Raw genomic sequence first — 12,331 nt, forward strand, 5'->3', positions numbered from 1 at the left:
TGAAACGTCAAAAAGTCATCCTCCCCGCACGACGGCAGCAACAAAAAATGTACAAAATGTGAAATTAAACATATCAAGGAATTACTCTACACTTCGCAGAGTAGGAGAAATCTGTCCGCAGGATAATGTCATCGGTGTGAGCAGTGACAAAAGTCATTGAAGTCATGGTGGGAAAAGCAAGCAGAATCAGCACCCAGAATGAGTTCGACAGTTGACCACTGCGTATCTCTGCGGAAGCGTGTCCAAGGAACCAAATCGACTCTTTGTGGTTTTGTCACTAAATCCTATCCGATGTAGACGTCTATTAGTAGGTAACAAGTTATTAATGATTCTGTGTCAAAAGGAAGCTCTTTCCATCACGTGATTCGGGAGACCGACGTTGGTCCATGCAGTTTTCCAACGAACACGCGGTGATAACAATGCAACAGGATTGGCACAGACCACCCCGTCTCCACGAGCGAATTGTGTCGTGACCACTTGCCACCTCAGGATGTCGTCCCCCAGGTAGCTCACCGCAATATAAAATTATTGAAAGTTTCGCCATTTGAAATGAATGCGACATGTGTCAACAGGTGAAGCAAGACTCACTGGCTGTACTAGAGCGATGAGCCGTTACGTGATAGTGTCCAGTTCACCGGTAAGATTCAGTATGATAGAATGAAGGCTCTCTCCGGCAAGGCTCGACAGAGGAGGAACGCTTCTGAAGGTGTCCAGCGCAGTTCTGGGCGAAACGTTAGCTCGAGAAGAATTTCGTTGATGACGACCTTACACCTCCGAAGGTTTACCAGTAGTAAGAATCATCAGTATCATACGTCGGACACACGGTGCAGACGCCTTGCCTGTGATATCTGAGAGGGACGCGGCATCGTCGGAATCTCGTAACGTTGTTTAAGAGTATGGCCTTGCCATATAAATAGGCAAGACAGTTGCCGCAGTTTCTTCACTACCGTTTTGCGAAGGGGAAAGATTTGAGCCATGTAATATGCCTTACACAAATAATAAATGTCTAATATTCCTAATTTCTGCAAAATGGTATGCGAGTGTCGTTCATATTCCAGGACGGCATCCTGAATTTTATCAGTAATACGTTTCCGCCATCTTCAGTGGGTCACGATCGACGATCACTCCCAAAGATGTATATCCATCTACAAAACGTGCCCAAGAAAGGACGGTGTCCTCTAAGCCGCGTATGTTGAGGAACTAGCATTTGTTTTCATTTATCAGCGCATCTGAAGTACAACAAAATCATCAAGTACGTCTTTTAACAAAGTGAATACTTCTCTTCGAAGAAGGAAGAGCACCACGTAATCGACATAACGCCCTAACTGTGAGGTTCCACCATGGGAGTTTTTACCTAATAGCTAACAAGAAACTTGGCGCAACACTGGTTCGAAAGACAGGACAAACAAAGGCACAGGGAACAGACTGCCCTGGGGCAGTCCCCGGCAGAAAACAGCCGCCCATTGGTCACCACTGACGCTGCAATGCCCTTGTACAAGTTAGAAAGAATGAAACGTGAACGAGCGGTGACGCTAACGATCTCCAACAGGTGACCGAGATACCTGTAACTAACGAGATCAAATACCTTAAGAAAATCTAAACAGGCAGTAACACACTGAATAGATGTAACAGCCGACAGTGAAACCACATTTCTATTTTCTACCACCAAAGTCATGATTCTGCCGGCATGGAGGCAACTCTGATGGCTACAAAACAAACAACTAAGCAATAAGGGCAATCTTCTGTTCACACCCTGTGCAACAATTCTGTAATCAAAACTGAGTAACTTGAGGGACGAAAGTCGGCCGTTGTTCAATGGCCACGATGATTTGAAATGAGAACAATTTTACCCACCTTGAAGTTTGTAGGCACAGATCTACTCTGCAAATCCTTTTTTTAAAATGGAAGTAAACGTAGAACCTAAGAGAAGTCAAAACGTAAATCAAATTATTTTGGTAGGTCGTCCTGACGCTAGGATATATCAGAAGAGGATTTAACAATATCTTAAAAAAACACATCATCCACCTGAAAATCCGCTAAAAACACAACATTCTGTTCAGGCGTGATTATGACAAGAGGGTCGCAAAACTGGTATTCGAAGCAGGCCCACGGTGTCATGTGGTGCACACACCTTGAGTAGTCAATTGACAGTGATCACGTGCGGTGAGGGAAGTAACAAGAGAGCAACGACGACGAATGTGCTGGCGAAGCAAGTGAGTGAAAGACGTCAGTTCCCTGTTAACGAGAGAACGTGGCTTAGACATCTCCCTTTGCTCTCTATCTGTTGGTTCTTAATCAGCAGCAACTTAGCCTTGACGCACCGAACGTCTGCGATACTCAGACAGGCATCACCTGTCCGTGGTATAATTCACGAAGTTCGGCGTTCCGAAAGTCCCTCGCCCTGCAATGAGATCATATATCAGCATTTTTCGGATTCACGGCTTTGAATACTTGTATCACTACCATCTCTACCGAGCGGAAGCAAACCATTCAGCATCAATCACGGCGTCAAATGACTCATCAGCAAGATCGGAACTGACGAGCATCCACTGAGCACGACAGTATTTCATGGGTTGTCGGACGAGGTTGGTAGCTGCAGCGGCAGCACAAATATCAGTGAAAGGGCAGGAGTTGCGTCGACTGCAGGAAACTGATCATAAAAAACATCGAATAAACAAAATGTGTCAAATCTGATAGGAGACGTCGCAGTAAAGACCATAACTTTTAATAATGTTGGAGGTTTATGTTCCCAGAAATCCCTCAAACGCACCGTACGAAGCAGTTCATGGAGGTCACGACTAAAATTAAAACGAGGGACTGAACAGCGGTATGTAACACGCAGTTGAAATCACCACGCAGCAGAAGGTGCTGAGGATTTTTACGCGAAAGGTGGAGGAGCTCCTGTATATTAAATCTCGAGCATGTCAGCATTTGACCCATTCCACATGGTGTATGAAGCTCCACCAAGGTAAGGTCAAAAATATGACAACCAATCCCGCAGCCAGAATCGAGAACTTCAGTGTCAGTGGCAGGAAAACCTTCACGATAAAAATGAGCAACACCCATTGAGTCTTCAGGCGCTACATTAAAAAAGGTCCGAAATACTGGGAGAGAGAAGGTAGTAAACAATATTTCTCACAGTAAGATGTCTGCGCTTGAATCATAAATAAACTGATTGAGCGCTGCGAGACGTAACACACATTCAATGCGATTGACATTAAAAGTTACAAGGCTATATGCCTGAGTCGTCTACCAAAGTGGGACAAAGTTGTAGTCCATCTAAGCCATATTCCGATAATCGATCCGTTCTCGTGTCCACAGACGAGCCCGAGGGAGGGGGCTAGTCCCACGCCTTGCAGAGCACTTATGCCGCGATTTCTTGCGCAAGACAGCGATCCGGTTGCTCACGCTGTGTACGCCGGGCGTGAGGCAAAGGCGCCTCGTCAGCCGGAAGAGAAGGTGGCTCAAGCACAAGATCTGAATGTACTCGCTACTAGGAATAGTGCTCCGCTACATGAGGGGTTCTTCCAGGTATCAGACAGGGACGGAACAATAGGCGTAACAGGCGACAAGACTGAAACAGCCTCGGGCGACTCTGCACTACAAGATTCAAATGGTTCAAATGGCTCTGAGCACTATGGGACTCAACTGCTGTGGTCATTAGTCCCCTAGAACTTAGAACTACTTAAACCTAACTAACCTAAGGACATCACACACATCCATGCCCGAGGCAGGATTCGAACCTGCGACCGTAGCAGTCGCACGGCTCCGGACTGCGCGCCTAGAACCGCGAGACCACCGCGGCCGGCACAAGATTCAAAGGCGGAAGCACCGAAGGTTGGGTAACCGAAGTGGCATCGATGGCGGTCGACACAGAGGCAAGGATACGTCGCTGTTTGTCTTACTGTGATATCTGGAATGTGCCCCTGGGGATTGGGGGGGGGGGGGGGGGTGAGGGGAAGGTGGAGGGTTGGGGAGGGCGTGCCAAACACGCCCGATCCCTGACGTGACTCCACAGTAGGACGGGAAGCTAATTCGCAGTTTGTATCCCCAAGAGACAAACTTGACGCAGAGGAGGGTAAGACGGGCGAGTCAACAACGGAAACGTCTACGTCCTGGCTACGACATCGCTTATATTGCAGCACCTGAGCTTCGTCATAGGAACCAGATGGCATAAAGGGCGTCTTCGGTTTTAACATGGGGAAATTTCCCGTGGATAAATTCAAAGCGGACTCCGGATTGCCACTAGAATCAGCACCAGGCGGAATCGAAATAAACTCACTTGGAGCATTCTGGATGAGAGCTTTCCGAAATACCACTCGGTGCTAGGGAACAGCCAGGCCTATTTGAAATCACATATCTAGTAGAAAAGAATAGGTCCGAGCAGCCCGTGGCCTCTACAGGCACCAGAGTCACCACTTATTGTATGGTGGAGCATGGCCGTCTGACTGCTGGAAAACTGTCTCATATGTGTTTGGTATTTTAGGAGCACTAATTTAGTGTTGGATGCTGACACTGCAGGCATTAGGCCTTCGTATAGCATCTACATCAGAGGTGGCCAAGATATTAGCTCACATACCGTGCCAAAGCATTCAGCCTCGTTGGACATTTCCCTCATTACCAACCACAGTGCGTCAGCGTGAGGAGGGGAAAATGCTAAGGTGCCACATTTAAATACGAGTGAAGTCATATGGCATACGACTTGGTTTTATATTTGACATTTCTCAACAACATAGATCACAAACAAAACAAAATTTCAAGTGTATTTAGTTATCTTTAGTATGCTGAAAACATGCTTTTTATCCGCTACAGTCTGTCATCATATGGACAGGTCAGACACTCCAATAGAGTTTCGCAATAAGGTTGACGTATAATCGTTACTTATTTCGTTTCACAAAGGATAAAACGAATTTCGCACGTATATGTTGACCGAAATATTGTAGCAACATCTGTACCGATACTTGGAAATCTTACCCGAGGAATTACTTTCGAATACATTGTGGGACTGACAGTGATCGATATGTTACAAATATAAACTGTGATAAAGACTGTTTTTAATATTAAATTACCTGAACAAGCCACTGTAGACATCCTGGACAGTTTTAACGTAAAAAGATTCGGCATTAAAACTGGAATTACCTTGCAGGTAAATCATTTACATCTGCACATTCCCAGGGGCTCTTTCAACTGACACAGCAAGGGGTCTGAAAAATAGCTCGGAAACACATGTAACACTGAAGCTGTCCTCAAAACCTTTATAAAACTATCCTTGTAATTCTTTCAAAGGCACAATTAATTCTTCAAACCTCGCGTTTTCTTTAACGCCAGTGAGTTTGAGAACTTGAATGCCTTTGTCGGATGTACTCCTCCTGCAGCACTATTTTGTTTTTAAATGCGCCGCTATAAAATCGCAAGGAAGTTACCATGCAGTTTCTTACTGTGTGCAGTGTATAGTCAAGTCCACTTAAACTACGAAGTCTTCAATCGACTCCGGACATTCTGATCTTCGTTCTTGTACTCCTTTTTCCTTCGCAGATAACTGCAGCCACTTTTAAATCGAAAAATCGTTCCAGAAAGCCCTCTTAACTTAAGTAACGTACGTTGCAGTAATATGTGAAGTCTCCATACTTTTCATTCAGGTCCACTGAAAACGGTTGCAACTGGCAACGCAATAATGCATGCAACTTCAGAGAGGTTGCTATTTATAGCACCAGTCACATCGACTTCTACATGCCTACAAAATTAGCACAAAGTGCTTCTTGATGTACAGAACAATGAATCCCATCTGTCGGTCGTTATAATTTTTTGCTCTTTCATTCTCAACTAAATCCTTAAATTCTTCCCGCATGGTACAGTAATGTCGTTTCAAAGCAAACACGCACTATCCATCTCTTATGAACATTGAGATCACTCTCCTCCATCATCATCATCAATCATTTTAAAAAAGTGTGACGACCGATCACTAGGCTGCATCTTTTTGTGCGAACAACCACTGGACCTATGAACGTCTTCTGTATCACCAACAAATAGTGAAGGGTAAATAGGGCTGACACAACTATTCTGATAAGTGCAGAGAGTTGTGCCGACCGGAAAATGGCACAACACAGTGATAAATGAAATGTCGCGCTTTTCTGGGTGCTTCCGTGAAGGACCGAGCAAAGTCAAGCTACAAGCCAGGTCTTGGACAACACACGGCTCACACATGCTGCATGCGTGCAGCTGGCACGTGATTACTGCCCTGGCCTACTGACTACTGAAGCAAGATGCTTTGCTACAACAGGTTTACTATTACAAATCCAAAAATTATGGTTAAAATATGTACATATTAGTGTACATAATATGTATGTATTGTAACAATAATTTTTGAGATCTGAATTGTAAACTGAACCACCTTGTTTCAGTAGTCGATGTAAGCACCATTTTCTGGTATGCGATGTGTCCATTTAGCTGGCCGAAACTAGTTTCTCGATATCTTAGCAAATAAAAAGTTTTCACAAGTAAGACTACAACACTTTGTTTTTAATTTCTACTGTATGCATTCACATGCACTATAGCTTTTAGCCTCTTGTAGCGTCAGGACTTCCCATTAAAATGTACAGCATTATATTTGAGAAACACATATTTACTTCAGTATAGGCATATGTATTGCCAGAAACCTCGTATTAGCATTTTAAATTGTTCCAGTATGACACACATAGTCATTCATAAGTGTGTGAAGTGCGTGAATCGCTCGTTACTGTCTATATCAAATTACATACTTGTGTATACCATGATTACTAATAGGTGTCAAATTTTAGCAGAAACATACACAATTGTGTCAGTGAAGTACTTGGAACGTATATCACATGTTCTGAAATACGAAAAAATCGTAACATTCAACATCATAAGCATAACAGTTATATACTACAGATTGCAGCAACACACAAATAGCAAAAGAATACTTTTCCGCTCACAAAACAATGCAAATACCTATTTTAGACAGTTCGCCCTACTATTAAAGAAAAACGATCATGTGATAATTGTCTGAAAACAATTTTTCAGTGGGAAGAAAAATATTACAGCTCTCTGAAGAAAACTTGTCTCTTTCCTAGGTGAGCCAACGATTTTTTAAAGCATGTAGTTTTAAATAGCAGAATATCTGCTCTTCCCTGTGATGAGAAGAACCTTGGCATTTGCATGCTGAGTTTCAAGTATTGTTTGGTCAGGAAATGGAGCTTCGATAAGGTACCATTTCTAAAATAATTTATGAATGAATACTTAAAGAACTGGTGTTCCTACATGTCCACTGATTAATGTCGTGCTTTTCATCACATTAACTCAACTGGACTTCGATCGGTTCTCCGTTGTTAATGTTTAGCTTATGACAGCACACTCAGCCTTGTCAACCACACATTCGTTACAGCTGATGAGCTGGAGATCGAAATTAATCTACATTAAGTGCATTAAGTGGGATAGGAAGAGAACAGTATGACGTTTGTCGCGGCCCCAATTGCCTCATGGGGCTGTAGTTGCTCACTAGCACCAAGTGTTGAGAACTAGCTTTCTGCCTCAGTCTTTCAGCACGGTTACAGAACACTGATATCAGTTATTAGGGGTTAATTCACAATTTTATGACATCACCAAAAGAAAAAGTGAAATGTAAATTAAGAAGTATTTTTTAGTTCGTGGTGGGATAGAGTACACTTGCGTCTGTCATCGTGTTTTGGTTTTTCTCAGTGAGTGTTCATACATTTCAGTAAGACACTATAGTATAAATTCGTTGTACTTAGTTTTCAATGAATGTCTACAGCTTTAAAAATGCTATCAGGCCTCTGCATTTTCTGATTCAAGCATGTGGTCTGGCTCCAGTGACATTTGGCTGTCAGGCCTCTTCAGAACATAATATGTTCAGCGCACGAGTGAGTAGATTGGCTACTGTAGGAATAGCATCTGTCTGGCTGATCATCATTGCGGGTGCTGGCTCATACTGCTTCTTCAGCGAAAAATGTTTACGGTCGCATCCTGGACAATCACCAGCGATTCAAGTCATTAATTTATTGATTTCACACCTTAGTTGGCTTGAGCCGTCTGTGATGTTGACGACATGTCTAATTTCTGCAAACAGATATGTGAGAGAAATTTTTCGACTTTTGGACCTGGTAGACGAATTGTTTGCCCAGTATGAGAGCAATTACTTCCGAAATCATTGCAGTAAAACGAAGCTAATAGGGACTCTCTTGCTGGTTTCAGTTCTAATGTTTCTCTTAATACCTTTCGTGTTCTACATATACAATATTTCCAGTGATGCTCGTGCGCCGATCATCATTTTCTGTCTCCAAGCATACTCTATGGTTTGGCGATCGCAGTTCACCTGCATTGTTTTGGTAATACGAGACCGTCTGCGCACTTTGAGTGTCCAGCTCCTGAGAAGTGTGTGGCCGCGGATCCGCAAGGAAAACGACCTGGACGAGGCGGTGACGTGGCCGGGTCTGTCTGCAGCGCCTCTGGTGGCGGTCGGTCAACTGCGGCGACTGCAGCGCGCCCAGCTCGCGCTGCACCGCTGCGGCCTGCTGTGTGGCCGTCACTTCGGACCGGCGCTGCTGTTCGCTGCCGGTAGCAACTTCGTCATCATCGTCACTCTGAGCTATGGGGTGGTGATGTCGCGAGTCATCATGCAAAACAGTCTGCTCCTGTCGTGGCTTTCGAGTTGGCTGCTGTTTGTGCTGGGGAACCTCCTCCTTACTTGCTGGGCGTGCTCTTCTGCATCCCATCGCGCTGTCAGAGTGACTCTACTATTGAACAAGGTCGAGACTCTGTTAAGACGGAGTGAAGCGTGCGACACTTTCCGATTGGAAGTGGAACCACTACACTTCTCTGCTGCAGGTTTCTTTAACATAAGTTTGCATCTCTTTATGTCTATTGTTAGTGCTGCCGTCACCTACCTGATAGTGTTTCTACAGATTCCACGTTAAAATGTGAACTAAACCAACGGTGACACTCTACAACTCCAAGAAGTAATCTACAGCTAAGTTCACTGTACGCCATAGCAGCCACCGACTTAAACGAGCTGGCTGGCCGCCTGATGCAGTGCAGGTGGAGCAGAGCTGGGTATATGATGTTCCATCGATCACTTAGGTCATGGCACTGAAGTTGTATGTTCCCAGTCCACTGTATGGAATTAGGGCATTAGTAAGGATCGACATAGTTCTAGCAGAACGGCAGAAAGAGCTGGATACACTCACTAGCCAAAATACTACTCACAGCCTTAAGAAAGTCGAGTGTTCGCTTTGTAGAACTGTAGATGATGTAGGTCTGCTTCTATTTGTTTATGTGAAACGCCACCAATCAATGGATTAAACCAATAAATTGGTATGTCTGCATGGGTTAATGGGTGTAAGTCCAGATTTTTCTAACGGTGACTGAGAGTGACATACTGAACAAGAATACATTATTGTTTACTTTATTTGTACACTAATAATTGTAGCTATTACAAGTTACATATTTTTATGCTGGGGCAGTACCTCTAAATACATATGGCAAGAGACCGCATCTCGTGGTCGTGCAGTAGCGTTCTCGCTTCCCACGTCTGGGTTCCCGGGTCGATTCCCGGCGGGGTCAGAGATTTTCTCTGCCTTGTGATGGCTGGGTGTTGTGTGATGTCCTTAGGTTAGTTAGGTTTAAGTAGTTCTACGTTCTAGGGGACTGATGACCTAAGATGTTAAGTCCCATAGTGCTCAGAGCCATTTGAACAATTTTTTGAACACATGGCAAGACCAAGCCATTATGCTTATTTTCCCGGGCAGCAGGTAAAGTTTTGAAGTGTGCATGAATGGATGCAGAACGGTTAGGCTATCTTGAAAAGAGGTAGTCTACTTAGTGGTACAGCTACAACCACATGAGGTACTCAATTACATGACATGTTTGCAAGATGAAAGTTTGATGCAGAGATAAAATAACCAACACATTGATGCACATACAAGTTCAGATACCACGTATGACAATATCTGCACTTTTACCTATTACACTCTGTATGTCAGTCATTTGTATGGAATCACTGTAATAAGATGGGATGACTTGGAGAAGTGACGAGATGGTCGAAGGGAGCTATCGTGTATGGACATGTTCATGGCAACACTGTAAATGAAACTGCCCTGTTTGTTGGTATATCAACGTCAACTACACAATGTGTATACTTTGAATGGTGTACAACTCATAGCTATGCAACGTATTGTAAGATGCACATACAAGTTCAGATACCACATATGACAATATCTGCACTTTTACCTATTACACTCTGTATGTCAGTCATTTGTATGGAATCACTGTAATAAGATGGGATGACTTGGAGAAGTGACGAGATGGTCGAAGGGAGCTATCGTGTATGGACATGTTCATGGCAACACTGTGAATGAAACTGCCCTGTTTGTTGGTATATCAACGTCAACTACACAATGTGTATACTTTGAATGGTGTACAACTCATAGCTATGCAACGTATTGTAAGAACAATCATTGTGGAAATGTCTTAACTCACAGGGACTGGAGACGACATGCTTCATCAAAGACAGCTGGTTTGACAAATGACAAGAATTGCTTCTGTCTATGCAGGAAGATACAAGTCAGCCAGTTTTCAAGACAACTGCTTGCAAGGGGCCTTTGAAATCCAGTACCTTGCAAAAGGTCATTACTCACAACGACATATAGAGCTACACATCTTCGTTAGTCCAAACAACAGCTTGACAATACCTCACTGGGGGTGTATACCTGTACTGCAGTCCACTGAGTTACGGTTTCGTCATTTTTCAAATGGTAGAAGGCCCTGGGTACACCAACAATCGTATGAGACATTTAACCACTAGTGCAAGAACAGTGTAGTTCAGGGCCAGAGCTGGTTGTGTGATATTTTTTGGATGGTTCTCATGCCACACCTTGGGCTGCCTCATGAACATGAATCAGGCTGTTTATTTTCAAATTCGCATTTAGCATGCTGAGAACATTCCCTTTTTCCAAGAGAACTACACACATGTTCACAAAATTATATGCATGCCTACCCCACTGACCAACATTCAGGCATTCTATCACATCTCAATTGACCCACTAAATTACTCAAACTTAACTCCATAGAAAATTTATGTATGAGGGTGAAACATAGCAACTAGCATTGCTAAAACTTGGTAGCTCTGTTGGATCAATGAATACTTCCACTGGATGCAATGTAACTGAAGGAGCTTGTAGACTCTCTTGTTCACTGTCTATAGCAGTTTTACACATGATTAGCGCAATGTCTCTTGCAGGTGACAAATTTTTTGTCATATGTGATTATAATTTTCTTACATGTTACCATTCTACCTGTCTTATCTGTTTGTCAGGGTACATACATAAATTTCCATCAAATTTCTACGCAGCTTTAGTATTTAAAGTACTACAGCACAATTATTGGCGTGTAGGCGTGGGTGATAAATTAATAAAATATACTTAGTGTTATGGAGACTTACTCAGGAATAGCAGTCACTTGATTATGATTAACATATCACCTACACTGGAGGTACAGGCTTGATTAACATAATTGGGCTCATCGTTAAAGTACTATTCCAATATTGGAGAGCCACGACAATACTGATGTGAGTTTAAAAGGAGGATAGCAGTGTTCTGAACTTGTATCAATGAGGGAGACATACTAGAGTAGTCCACGCACTCCAGTATTTGTAGTGCCAGTGAGATGTAATGTATAGCACATCCGCCTATTAATGAGGAGACCTGGCTTCCAATACCAGCTCTGATATTAGTTTTTATTTATTGCTTTGACCTACATCATTATTATAGATAAAGTTGAGACTCGTTATTTCTTAGGTAAATCAAGTAACCCTGAGATACAGGCAGCATTAACCCTATTTTGTTCATTGCTAAGTGTCTTGGTAATACTAGTGACAGTTTAGAAGGGCAATGGCAATGAGTTGAAACCTGTATCGGGGAAGTATACATGCATACTAGAGTAGTTCATGCAGCTGTGATATGCCAGTGCCAGTGTGGCCTAATGGATAGTGCATCTCCCTAGTAAGCAGGAGAGCTTCGTTAGCATTCTGGCGCTGTTAGTAGCTTAATTCTTTACTGTGGCCTACAGGTTTTCCTTACTACACAATTGTTTGACTTGGCACAGTGAAGCTTTTAAAAAGAACAATATGTGCTAATCATCTTGCGGTACATTTGACAAAGAGAAATGGTCATCCCAAAACATGGTAAGCATTATTTTACACCTCAGTTGTATTCCATTTTACTCCATTACTTCATTTAGATACTAGTCTTCAGGTCAAATTCTGATCATTATAAAAATTTCTGCATAAATACACGCTACT

The sequence above is a fragment of the Schistocerca gregaria genome, chromosome 1, assembly GCF_023897955.1.
Source record: "Schistocerca gregaria isolate iqSchGreg1 chromosome 1, iqSchGreg1.2, whole genome shotgun sequence".
NCBI classification, from domain to species: domain Eukaryota; kingdom Metazoa; phylum Arthropoda; class Insecta; order Orthoptera; family Acrididae; genus Schistocerca; species Schistocerca gregaria.